The sequence below is a fragment of the Fukomys damarensis genome, unplaced genomic scaffold (genome assembly GCF_012274545.1).
Source record: "Fukomys damarensis isolate Sample0158 unplaced genomic scaffold, DMR_v1.0_HiC HiC_scaffold_1, whole genome shotgun sequence".
Lineage (NCBI taxonomy): Eukaryota > Metazoa > Chordata > Mammalia > Rodentia > Bathyergidae > Fukomys > Fukomys damarensis.
In genome coordinates, this window is record NW_022900913.1 from 8,125,389 (window position 1) to 8,139,663 (window position 14,275).

Genomic DNA, 14,275 nt, shown 5'->3' on the forward strand with positions numbered 1-14,275 from the left:
CCTACCTTGCTTTTTTTGCCCAGAATTGTTTTTGCTAATCTAGGTCTCTTCTGATTCCAAATGAATTTTAGGAATGATTTCTCTAGTTCTGTGAGGTATGGTAATGGTATTTTTATTGGGATTGCATTAAATCTGTGTAACAATTTTGGGAGTATGGCCATCTTCACTGTGTTGGTTCTTCCTACCCCTGAGCAAGGGGTGTCTTTCTATTTTCTGATATTCTCTTTGATCTCCTTTTTCAGAGTACTGTAATTTTCAGTGTAAAGATCTTTCACTTCTCTTGTGAGATTGATTCTTAGGTATTTCATTCTTTTTGATGCCAATGTGAAAGGTATTGTTTCACTAATTTCTCTCTGTGAGTTCATTTTTTGTGTACAGGAATGCTATTGATTTCTGAATGTTGACTTTGTGTCCAGCTATGCTACTGCATTTGATTATTAAATGCAGAAGTCTTTTGGTGGAATTTTTCAGGTCTTGTATGTAAAGTATCATGTCATCTGTGAATAATGATAATTTAACTTCTTCCTTTCCTATCCTTATTCTTTTTATTTCTTTCTCTTGTCTGATTGCTCTGACTAATGTTTCCAGAACTATTTTGAAAATAAGTGCTGACAGAATACACCTTGTCTTGATACTAATTTTAGGGGAAAGCTTTCAGGCTTTGACCATTTTGTATGATGTTGGTTGTTGGCTTCATAGACGGCATTTATCAGGCTACTTCAATTTTCTACACTTGATCTTAGCCGAAAGACTGAGAAGCGATTATTTTTTTCTTTTTTCGCTTATTTTTTTGTACCAGGGATCAAAGTCTGGTCCTTACACTTGCAGGGCAGGTGGCAGACTATTTCATTCTTCTGTAGAGTTTTTATCATGAATTCATGTTGGACTTTGTGAAATGCTTTTTCACATTTATTGAGAAGCTCATATGATTTTTGTTTTTGGCTCTGTTGATATGGTGTATTACATTTATTGGCGTATGTTGAATCGTCCTTGCATCCCTGGGATGAATCCTACTTGGCCATGGTGTATAATCTTCTTGATGATTTGCTGAATTCTGTTCACCAGTATCTTATTGAGGATTGTGGCATCTATGTTCATTAGGGAGATTGGCCTGTAGTTCTCTCTTTGGTTGGGTCTTTTTCTGGTTTTGGTATCAGGGTAATACTTGCTTCCAAGGATGTTTTGGGAAGTACTACTTCCCTTTCAATGTCATTGAAGAATTGGAAGAGTAGTGGCATTAAATCTCTAAATTTCTTGTGGAATTCAGTAGTGAAACCATCAGGGCTTGGACTTTTCTTTGCTGGTAAGTTTTTAATTACATTTTCAATTTCACTAATTGATAGTGGGTTATTTAGAATTTTTGTGTCTTCATGATTCAGCTTTGGTGATTCATATGTACGTAGAAATCTGTCCATTTCTTCTATGTTTTTATCTTATCAGATTACAGGTTCTCAAAGTAGATACTGATGATCCTCTGGATTTCTACTGGATCCATTGTGATTTTACACTTTTCATTCTTAATTGCATGAATCTGAGTGTTTTCTTTCCTTTTTTGATAAGGTTGGCTAAGTGTTTATCGGTTTTATTAAATCTTTCAAAGAACTGACTCTTCAATTCATTGATTCTTTGCATTGTTTTCTTGGAGTCTCCATTTTGTTAACTCTGCTCTGATCTTCACAATTTTCTCTCTTACACAAGCTTTCAGCTTGACTCGTTCTTCTTTTTCTAGACACCTGGAGTTGTTTATTAGAGCTTGTTCCGTTTTCCTGATGTGAGAATTTACTGCTATAAATTTTCCTCTCAGGACTGCCTTCATCATGTCCCTTAGTTCTGGTGTGTGTGTCAGCATTATCATTTAATTGTATATCCTGTTTAATTTCTTCTTTAATTTCATCTGTGACTCATTGGTTTTTCAGGAGGGTGTTATTTAATTTTCATGTGTTTATGTGGTTCTTGTGGTTTCTTTTGCTGTTGATTTCCAATTTCCTTGCCACACTGTCAGATAATATGCATGGGATGATTTTAATTACTTTGCATTTACTTAAGCATGTTTTACAGGATAGTACGTGGTCTATTTTGGAGACTGTCCCCTGTGCAGGTGAGAAGAATTTGTGTTCTGATGTTATGGGGTGGAACATTCTGTAGACATACACTAAATCCATTTGTTCACAGGTTTGGTTCAGATCTGACATTTCTTTGTTGACTTTTTGTCTAGTTGGTCTATTTGTGACAACAGGGTACTGAGGTCCCTCATTAAAATCAAAGAAAGACGGCCTCTTTAATAAACTGTGCTGGAAAAATCTGGCTTTCTACATGCCGATATCTAAAACTAGACCCATGTCTCTCATCATGCACAAAACTAAAATTACAGTAAATTAAATATCTGAATATAAAACAGAAACAGTAAATCTGCTGGAAGAGAGAATAGGTAGAACACTTGAGAACACAGGAGTAGGCAAAGACTTCATGAACAAAACCCAGACTGCATGGGAAGTACTATAAAGAATCAACAACCAGAACCTCATCTTATTGAAAATCTTTTGCACAGCAAAATAAATCACCAACAGAGCAAAAAGACAACCCACAAAGTGGAAAAATTTTTAGCTAGTGGTTCCTCAGACAAAGAACTAATACCTAAAATGTATAAAGAATTGAAAAAAATCGGTCCACCCAAATTTATAGACCCAATCCAAAAATGGGCATCTGAGATGAACACATGCTTCACAGACAAAGAAGTAGAAATGGCAAATAAATGCATGAAAAAATATTCAACATCACTGGTTATTCTACAGATGCAAATTAAAACAATGCTGAAATTCCATCTTACGCCAGAAAGAAAGGCTGCTGTCAAGAAATCAACCAATGACAAATGCTGACAGGGCTGTCTGGAGAAAGGAACCCTCTCCACTGTTGGTGGGAGTGTAGGCTGGTGCAATTGCTGAGGAAATCCGTGTGGAGACTGCTAAAAAAACTAGGATTAGAGGTCCCATTGGACCCAGCATTCCTCTCCTGGGTATCTTGCCAAAAGAATTAACAGCATCACAACACAGCAATTGATGCACACCCATGTTTATAGAGGCACAATTTGTAATAGCTAAGGCTTGGAAACAGCCCAAACGCCCATCAACTGATGAATGCATAAAAAAGATGTTTTTAAAAAATATATGGTGGAGTACTATTCAGCCATAAAGAAGGATAAACTTGAGATATTTCTAGGTAAATGGATGCACTTTGAGAACATACTCTTAAGTGAAATAAATAGAACACACATGTATAAATATTGCATTGTGTCCGGTGTGAGAAACTGAAAGTGAAAATAAAGACCAAAAAGAATAAAAAGTATTGCAAAATAGGAAGAAATGTTTCAATTATACAGCATGTAAGATACTTCGTGACTATTTAAAATATTTTAAGCAAAAAAAAAAGTACTATTAGGAAATGTGCTGAGAAATAGCAAGTGAAAATACATTCTTTTTAGATCAGTGTCTTTACCACTGTTATTCTCTAATCATTTTTGTTCTGAGAAATTATTATTTTCATAGATTTTTCATATTTTATTGATTTAAATCTACTTATATTGAACTTTTAAAAAATGCTACACGTAAAGAAGAAAAGTAACTGCACTACATTCTACAGACTGGGGTGGACCTCTTTGTTAATGTCCAGTATCCTTTGTCTTAGGGTCTGGTGCACTACATAAAAAAAAATTTTTTTTAAGCCATTGGTGATTGCCCATTGTTGTGAAAGCAAACTCTCCCTGGGAGGAGAACCCCAAATGAGTTCGAGGACCCCACTTCAGCAGCCCACCTTGGAGAGCTGAATGGGCCTCTGCCCCTCTGAGAGTCCACTGATGTGTTATCGCTTATCAGCACATGCTGGGGTAGCTGCTTTCCGTGTTTGTCAGCTGCTGTATCCTCTCCATCCCATAAACTGCAGCAAAGTAGCTTTTCTCCCCCTAAGAACACCTCTGCAGTTTTCCTTTCATTCAAACTTTCTCTTCAATGAAACATTATTTTCACTTATAAAAGTTCCATGACGTGTTCCCTCCCAGAGGCTTCTAGATGGGGATAACTGTAGGCTAAATGAGAACTCCCCAGTGTCCCTGCTCACTGGTGCATCTCTGCCGGGCTCCTGAGGTCGCCCTGTCTGTTGAAGGGAACAGGGCAGACAGAGCAGAATCCAGTTCTGATGAGTCTGCTCAGGGAATTCACAGGCAGCAAGGACATCCTTCATTTTTAATTTGTTGATTTAATCTGTCTGGTGAGGAACCGACAAAATCCTCATCACCTAATGTGCTTAATGGTCTAAATGAAATGAGCTGGTGATGTTGATTTACTTACTGTTGGACCCATTTCGGAGTCGCGCAGCCACCAAGAAGGGCTCCAATGAGCCCTGCTCTCAGAAGACGCAGCCTGGCAGAGGACACGTGGCATTTTGGACAAAAGGAAAATGATGGAAGAGTCTACAGGAAGTGCAGCCTCATGCTTCTCTGAAAGACTAGTAACTATCAAGCTAGGAGGAAATGATAGCCAGCCAGAAGAGACAGCCAGCAAAGCAAATGCAATCTCTGTTTTGGGTTAGTTGTAATGGTGATGTTGATTTGCATTTTCCCTTTTTCTTTAACTATTCAGAGTTAATATGAAAAACCCAGACAAAAAGAAGCAAAATGTTGACACGGAACAGGAAACAGAATAAACCAACTGCCCCAGACTCTGGTAGAACACACTCCTCTTGCTGCATTTTGTATGTGGTTAACCGTTCAAAAATAATGGCACAGGTGAGGACAAGTTGATATATGTCTTTAAAAGGGTTAAAGAGAATAAAAACTACATTTCCTTTTTTGTCTCCTTTGATCTTCACAACACAGGAAAATGCTGAAAGATCAAGTCCTGTGGATATTGAGAAGTTTATATAACTATTGCACTACCATGAGAAATGACTTAATTTTCCCCCACAGTGAAAGACCCAGAATATCACCCTACAGAACTGATGAAAATGTGTTTCTTAACTTAGCCATTATCTTCTAAAGCTCCTTTCCATTAACACATTCATACATGTGTACAAACACATTCACCCACCACCGCCGACAACAAAAACAGTTCTCTTTCTGTCTTTGTTTATAATTTGGGACAATGTTTTGTGTCATGAATAGAGAATGCAAGTGCCAGTATTTAGCATTAAGGTTAATTCAGAGAAAACACAGTTCTAGTTAATCTGGATGAAGGAAACTATGCATAAGGGTCATACTTTATATTCTTTTTTTCCCTCTTTTTCAGAGATTCAACCAAGAACCTGTCAAGCTATAAATATGAATCGTGTGCTCCATAGGGGTGAACACTGTACTGTGCCTCACTTTTTTAGGGCACCATCATTTTTCAGAAGGCAGAACATTATTTAGAAGGCACATTGAGAATTAGAAATACAGAAAGGTCCGAAAGTCCACCACAGTGTTAAACTGGTGTCCTGAAGCTCGAGTGTGGGAGCTAATTCGGGTTAAAGAAGTCAAACTAGGTATACTTGGGTGAACAGTGGATATGATGAATTAAAAAATTCTCACCACTGCCTTCATTGAAAAGAGATGTCAGTATTTCCCCTTTCTGATTATGAAGTGGCCAGGGCACAGTTTAGAGCAGCATTGTAACTCTCTCATCTCTTCAGGCTGGGCCTAAGAGATCTAAAGCTGTATCTGCTCTTCACAAGAGAATGTCCCTTCTTGGAAGCCACCCTCTAAGCAAGAAGTTTGGCACCTCTGTGACAACCATGTTATAAGGAAGCCCAACTAGCCAGGCGAAGAGACAAGGGCCATAGAGCAGAGCATTCGGGTACCAGTTATATGCAAGAAGCCTTCTTGGACTTTCTGTTCAAGCTTGGCCTGTAGAGCAACCGACCTCCGTTAGTGCATGGTTTGTAGAAGACCTCTCTACAGATGACCTGCCTGGATCCCAGGCCCACAGACCCCTAGGCAAGGATGGTGGTGTTGTGAGAGCCACTGGGGCTTTGGGAAAGTTTGATGAACAGTAATAGATAACCGAAATAATGTGTACAGACAGCACTCCCAGGCAGCCAACAATTGTCCATGAAGCGGATCAAATGTTTGGCTTTCAAATCTGTAAGGCATATGTGGCTGGGAATGTAGCTCAGTGGTGCCACTGCCCTCGTCACAAGTGCAAGGACCTGAGTTCAATCCCTGGTACAGAAAATAAATACATAAATCTGCAAGACGTAATGCATTTCTGGATTTTACTTCTAAGGAAAAGATGAAGTTGGAACAACTTGGAGCTAATCAGTCCCTATCAGCTCCATTGCCTTCTGAGCTAATTAAGATGCTACTTTATTTAATGTGCAACCCAAACTGTGGATGCACAGTAAATGTGCTCCATAGGATGAGTTTCTGAAGTTGCGATTTAAAAAAGAGGTTGAATGCTTAAATCCTGTTACTTTGTGGAAAATTACAGTTTGAAATAGAAAGAATGTATAAACTATAAATAGCTGCTCACATGGACAGAGTTTTAGATCAGCATAAATGAAGTACATGAGGACATGACTGGAAAAAATCCAAATGCGGTGAGCTTCACCAGAGAAGATACCTTGGCAGAAATGTGGTTTGGGCCATATCTTGAAATAAAATTTGAGATAAAGGTAGAGAGTAGGAAGGAGAGTACTGACATGGAAGATTTCTAATATGAAGCAAGAACGAGAGAAAAATTAAAATCCCTAACTTACTTAAGTTTGACATCTCAGTGGGTGGGGTTGGCACCTAAAAATGTAAGTCAGCTGTGAAGTAATTCTTGCAATCTTGTGATGCAGAATGGAGAGATGAGGTTGAAAATCAATTTCAGTAGCCTAGTGACACTGCAGATATTTAGAAAGAGTCTCTGTCATAGAATAAATCAAGTACAGTAACACCCCCACTCCCAGAAAAGCAAAGAAATGGGTATAGTGTAAGAGCAGCTTGCTCTAGATTTATCATCATTCTAATTTTCTATGTATGCATGCGTATTTGCAACCACAGATATTTTAATATCTTAGGTGTCTCTAGGAAGAAGGCTGTCAAAAATCTTACCTAATGAAATTTACAGGGGAAAAAAAACCAAATGGGAATAAATGGGAAAAACAACTTCTGTGAAATAAAAAAAAAACCAAAAATTTATGTGTATTTGCTCCACATGAATTTTTTATGGCAGCCTTATTTTAATAGCACTGCACCACCTTATTTTAATACCATTACATAAATAGCAAATGTTTGTATTAAAATAATTAGCAATAACATAAAAGTTCTGAGCATCATTGGCCAAAAAGATGTAAACTAATTCCAAAACAAGGAAAGCTTCACATCCACTATAATTGCTATATATGTATTTTTTTTTAAGTTGAGACTGCTAAATGTCAGCAAGACTGCAGAGCTACTAAAACTCAAATACATTGCTGTGGGAAAGGCCAAGCAGTTTATCTGAAAACTGAACATATATTTGTGCAACAATTTGAGATATTTTATTTCTGGATATGATTGTTGTTTTATTTATTGCAATCCAAGTTATTTTTCCAAGAACTACAGAGCACACGTATACAAAAGAATTTTTACAAGAATGTTCTTAGCAGTTTAACTTACAATTGACCAAAACTGGAAAAAGTTCAGAGATTTATTAGTAGGAGAATGGATAATCAATCTGTATTACATTCAGACACCAGAACACCACTCAGCAGCACCAAGGGCAGAACTGCCGACACATGCAAATCCAGGAGAGTTCGGGTGAAGGGAAGGCAGGGACAAGGGGAACAAATGAGAAGCAAGACCTGTCATGTAAAGGTACAAGATCCCAATGATGAATGTAACTGTACTGTATCCCTGAGATGTACCAATAAACTCAATGAGAAAAAAAAAAGCAAGGAGAGATTAAGAAGCTTCATACTTGGTGAGAGAAGCTTTAGGCAAAATAACATATCTAATATGAATTCTCAAAGGGGCAAAACTGCCGTATGGTGGGAACAGAGCCACCAACTAAATCAGCAAACAACTAGAGCTGTGGTAGCCTTTGAGAGACGGTTAGGTGGGGCTTTCCTGGGAAGACATTTTAATCACCTTCCTGGGATGATGGTCACATCTCGATGGAGGTGTAGGTTATGTGTTTGTACACACTTGTTCAAACCTGTTGAACTATACCCTTGAGATTCGTGCATTTCCATATATGTATTTCACTGCAAAGGAAAAAATCCCCCAAAACCGACATTCAGTATTGAGCTCTACTGATGCGCACAATAACATGTTTAAGTGGAAGTACACCAATACTTTTGCTCTATACGGAATGCAGCCAAAACCGTAATGGATAAGTATTTGAAAGAGATGGAGAGACCCGGGGTTATGAGATAAATCAAGGACACTGAACTGTTGATGGTAAAATGTGGGTCACAGGTATATGGCTATTCCTTATTACATTCTTCCAAATTTTCTATATATTTAATTTTTCTTTCAAAATCAGATGTTGGAAAAGAATTACTGACGATATTAACATATGGCAAACAACGAGTCCTACATCCCTGGCCCTGTCGTGTTATGTGGTACATCCAAAAGGAAAACACAAACTTGCCCTGTAAATAGTTTGCATAGTCGAATCTAATCGCACAGCTGCACAGAAAATATAATACGCACAAGTGCAGTTTACACACAGATCACAACCAGCAAAACACTTGGCATAAATTTTCTGCAGTCACAGTCAAAATGATGTGTTTTAGTTTGTAATGTAAGTATCAGAGGTGCTCGGTGTCAGGAGTGGACAGGCTTTCTTGATAGATGGGCACGTAGGAGTTGGTAAACTTTTTCTGTAAAGAGCTAGGTATTTCAGACTTTGCAGTGCAAGGTTTCCACTGCAGCTAAGCAACTCTGGGGCTAACACCTAGAACAGGCGCATGGCCATATTTGCAGCCAAGTGTACCCACAGAAGCAGACGGGGCAGACTTACCCTTGGGCAGTAGGAATTGGCCAGCTCCTGTTCTAGGTGACTATTAATTTACTCTGTGACCACACATCATAGATATCAGAGCGTTTGTAACATGGATACTGGGCTCGTAGTATATTTAATAAGTCCAGTAACCTTCATTTTCCAACTCTTCCAATTCAATAACTTTAGGAACATAGTTTGTCCCTGAAGATTTTTTTTTAATGGTTTCTGTTTTATGTTTCGTTTTTAACACTCTGGTTTTGGTTTCTGGTGCAGGGCTGCTTTGGAACCCAGTTCTGGCTTTCAGATTCACTAGGCATCAAATGGCCACATTTCCAGGTTGGTGGAGCACTTTCTAATGGAAACTTCAGCGACTACGTGCAATGGCGACAGTGAGAGAAGGTCATGGTTGTGAGTATAGTGAAAATGAGTGAGGGAGAGCATGCATGGAGAAGGGAGACCTGGCAGGGCAGGGCAGACCCCTCCATGTGGGACAGGTTGTTGGTCACAGGCAGGTTAGACTTGCTTTCTTGGCGAAGCAGCCAGCTTTTAGGTGCTGCCAGTGGGAGAAGCAACCACTACAAATCAACTTCCTACCCGCGAGGAACAGACACTGCTGAGGTCACGTGGGAATACGACCACGTGAGAGCAGGTGACTGTGAGATAAATTCCCACATTGTGAGACCTTTCCGAAATCAGAGCTGCCTGGGTTGGCATTTACACTTGAGGACGGGGAAAGCTCATCCCTAGAAGGAATCAAGAGGAGACCTACTCTTGTCTAACCAGGTACATTTATCAGAGAAATTTCTGAGTTTGGAGGAGGGTTTGCAGTGCAGAATCTGACACATAAAGTCACAATTTAAAAAATTCGGTTTGATAATGGAAGAGAGAAAAAATTAGATTATAGCAACTTATTTAACAATAGAAATGTTACCCTCAGAATGCCATATTTTTGAGTATTTTCACTTTCACTACATTTCTTGATATAGAGTTAAGGAGATGGCTGTAGTCAGTGTCTTTCTGAAGATGTTCACTATATTCCCGTTATGTTTTGATTAATTTCTAAAATGAGAATGAAATATTATAAAACATCCAACCCCTCACTTAAAAGTAGGGATTAAAATACAAGCTATTTTATTTAGAAAATGGAATTTAAAAAATGTCCCCATCATTTTTGCTGGCAGCTTTCAAATGACAGAAGTCATTTTCAAGCTCTTTTAGTTTTCATTCCTCTCAGGAATTAAAGATAAACACCAGACATGAAAGAACTATAGTACCACCCTATTTTTCTTTGGTGGCAGTGGTAATGAAGACTGAACAAATGGCCTTTATGATGAGCTACATCCCTGACCTTAAAAAATGTTTAAATTTTGAGACAAGATCTTGTGGAGCCACTATATATTGCCTAGGCTGGGTTCAAACTTGTGATCCTCCTGCCTTGGCCTCCCACAGTGCTGGGGTTGCAGGCAGATACACCTGGCTGGCTTATCCTGATTGACATGAGTGCACCTTATTGATTTGTTAAATAACCATGCCTTGTAATGTGGATTTCCATGGAACAAGCATGGCAATCTGGAGGTACAGGCTGGCCTCCCGAGTATGCGCGATGTCATATGTTTTCCTAATATTATGAAAGGAATTCACTACTTTGTAAGAAAGTTCTGGAGGCACCAACTGGAAATACTGAAGCATTGTAACAACCCGACAATGTGTCTCTCGCTATGTGCATTTTCACTCAGGGGTAAACTTTCCCTAATTATGACTATCACTATGCATTTTGGGATCCGTAAGGATGAGTCAGCTAACTCTCCCCTGGTGTCGGTGTGTTACAGTGTATTCAGGGATAGAATTCTCAATTCTATATGAAAGAAATCACATTGGATTTACGAGATTCCTGACTTTTGAGAGCCTCTGCTGAGGAGAGTACAAGTAGTGTTTAGAATATTTGCCGTGGTCTCTGCCTCATCTGTGCCCACTGCTGTACAGAGAGGAGGGAACAGCGCCCCTGTCCTCAGGTGCACAGGGATTCAAGGGCCAGGTGTTTCAGTTACTGTTCTCCTTGCTGAGATAAACTACCGGACACCAAAGTTGAAGGAGAAGAGGTTCATTTAGGTCACAGTCTGTAGAGGTCTTACTCCATAGGCGGCTGGCTCCCGGGCAGAGTGGCACACAGCAGAGGGGTGTTGCACAGGAGAAACAGTTCATGGTGGCAGATTGGAGGTGCCAGAACAAGTGCGGGACCTTCATAGCATCTTTCCATCCCTTTTATCTTACTCAGGGTACTTAGGGCAGGCCGCACTCACACCCTCTATCCTAGTGCCCTTACGCCTAGCAATGTTCCGTGAATCAATTCCAGCATCACACACTCTAGATCCAGCTGACTCTGAAAAAGCCCCACCTATGAGCAATGAGTCTTTTCAGGGATATCTAGACACAAACCATAGCCCCAGGACAGTGTGCCAGCTGGGAACCAAGTCTGATACACTGGCACCAGTGTCGGGAGGGAACGACTTCATGTTAAACAATGCCACAGAGGCGCTGGCGTGTGGGATGACTTGCCAAGGCTGACGGGATTTCAATGAACAAATAGTGAGAAAAGCAGACAGAGTTGGGGTCCAATGCAGCAAAGGACAGAGCAGTTCATGCTGAATGAGGACATGAGTGTGAACCCACAGGACAAGTCCGAGGCGTGGACAGTGTCGTGGTGTGCCTAGAGCAAAGATGATCTCGGAGAAGAAGCTGAGTGAGGGGTAGGAGGAGAAGGTCCTGCATGACCAGCTGGGGCCAGTTTGCAAGAAATCCTGAAGGCCAATATTCGGCAAATATTTTGGAAAGACTCAGATATCACTATAGGTGACACAGGGACCTGATTCAGGAAAGTGTTACAAAGGATTTCCCACAAGCACTTGTGCACAAGCATTGTACGTTCATGTGCAGCTGAGCCTCTTCTGATGCACCAGCTTGCAAACTTTGTGGCTGTGGGGTTCACTGAGGCCTCAGTGTAGGCTGTTGCGTAGTCTCTGCTCAGCAAGCACGGGATGGAAGACCTTGAGGGTCTGTCAGGAACTAGTCCTGAGCAGTCTCACCTGGGAAGGAATGTTAAGGGGATCTCACAGGTACAACACCACATCCAGCTGCCTATTTCCAGACTGGACATACAAAACCAGGCAAGCAGGATGTTACCCTCAAAGAACTTCAGTATTGTGAAGACAATCCAATAAAGAAAATACAACTCGAATGTATCAATTGCATTTTAAATTTCCGGTTCATTCATTCACGCTATCAACAAGTGAATCTAGGCATGCCTACCATGTACCAGGAACTGTTCTAGCTGCTGAGGTTTCCAAGGCAAAGATACAAGAAGGAGGCAGCATGAATATGGATTCAACAGAGACAGGTAGGGTGGGAAAGGTTCCAGGAACTGTTTGGGAGAATCCCATTTCTCATGTAAGAACCACAAATGGTTTTAGGAAATACATATGGTTCCATGTCAAAAATATGTACTGAGATAGAACGCATGCCTAGCATCAATGAACCCCGAGTTCAATCCCAGAACAACCCCTGTCTCCATCTGCATCTAATTTCACCATCACACATGATAAAAGGTGTGAGTTTTAAAAGGTTATCAAAATGATTGCCATATTTGGAGAGAGAAGATTTAAAAAATGTGAGAAGAAATAAAGTACCAAGAAAAAACACTAAGCTTTGTGCTCCACAGATTATGAAGGAAGCATATTTGAGTGGTCTCATAAACAAAATAGAGTACTATTACCAATACCCATACTTGGGTAAGAGCAGAGAGTTTAATCAGTATCTACAAAAACATAAATTTAGTCCTTCCCAAACTCTTGTTTTACTTTTAACTTAGGAGAGAATGCTAAAGGACTTGCTGCCCCCCGATTTACTGGTTTCACCAATGAACAGGTTACATTTTGGTGGACTCCTGCATACACTAATCATTATCCCCGCCATCAACTTCCTTGCTCTTTTGGGGGGTTCAATGTATATAATGTGCTCATATTTGTCCCTCCATTACTCACCCACATCCCTCCACCTCTCTTTTATTCATTCCCTCTTATCTGAAATAATCTGTCTTCTACGTTTTGTCCTTTTTTACATTCCATTTCATTCCATTATGGTGAACATTCGATATTCTTTCTCAGTCTGACATTTCACTCAATATGATGATGATCTCTAGATCCATCCTTCAAGGAGACAGTGAAAGATGGGAAGACCTCCTATGTTCATACATTGGCAAAATTAATATTGCCCAAATGCCCACATTACCAAAAGAGACCTACAGATTAAATGCAGATTAAGTGACCTACAGATTAAGTGCTCATCAACCAACAATGGTCTCCAAGTACATAAAAATAATCCTAAAATTCATACTGAAACACAAACGACCAAGAATATCCAAAGCAATCCTAAACCAAAACAGCAAAGCTAGAGAAATCACAATACCCAATTTCAAATTATACTACAAATTCATAACAAAAACAGCATAGTACTGCCAAAAACACATACATACAATGGAGTAAAATAGAGGACACAGGAAGAAACCCACACGTCATTCTGGACGAAGGAGACAAAAATACACAGTGGAGAAAAGACTGCCTCTTTAACAAACTGTACTGGGAAAACTGGATATCCACATCTAGAAGATTGAAACTAGATCCCTGTCGCTCACATTGAACAACAAAGATGAATTCAAAGTGAATCAAAGACCTACATGTAAGACCAGAAACTTTGAAACTGCTAAAGGAAATCATAGGATAAACAAAGTCATAGGTACAAGAAAAGAGCACCTGAATAGGGCTTCAATAGTAGAAAAAAGAATAGCAAGAATCAATCACTGGAATAGGGGCAGCCCACTTTCTGGTCCCCATTTTCTCTCTCTTAGACAGAAGGTATCCTCTCAATACACTTTCCTACGCTTAACTTTCATTGTTCCTAGAATTCATTCTGTGATTTTAGAGAAGAGGAACTCACGCTTCAGGTATCTAGCAGGTTTGGGAGCTACATCTATTCCCCCTGTACCACTTTGGAGTTCTTCCCTAGAGATTACTGGAAGGAGGTAAGAGTTTGCTTTTGTTCATAAGTTCTAACTTTCTGATCTTCCTGCTCCATATTTTCTAACTTTTTGTTTCATAAGTTCTGGTTCTGGCTTTTGTTTCATAGATTCTGGCTTTTGCTTAAAAACTGTCTTAATTTGAAGTTAAAAAAAACCAAGTGGGATAACATAAAATTAAAAATTTATTGCACAGCAACAGGAAAAACTAACAAAGTGAAGGGACTTTCTTCTTTTATGGAAAGCTTACTCCTCATGATTTGTCTTT

At 39.6% G+C, this 14,275-nt stretch overlaps 1 protein-coding gene and 1 non-coding gene across 2 annotated transcripts in view; one reads left to right on the top strand and one right to left on the bottom strand.

Annotated features, from left to right (window-relative positions):
* Positions 1-14,275, bottom strand: part of LOC104847976 (catenin delta-2) — a 475,688-nt gene that overhangs the window by 37,137 nt on the left and 424,276 nt on the right. The gene's annotated exons all lie outside the window — the stretch shown is intronic.
* LOC117285538 lies at positions 3,544-3,698 on the top strand. Its single transcript, XR_004516613.1, has one exon. It is a non-coding gene; the product is annotated as a small nucleolar RNA SNORA81 (small nucleolar RNA).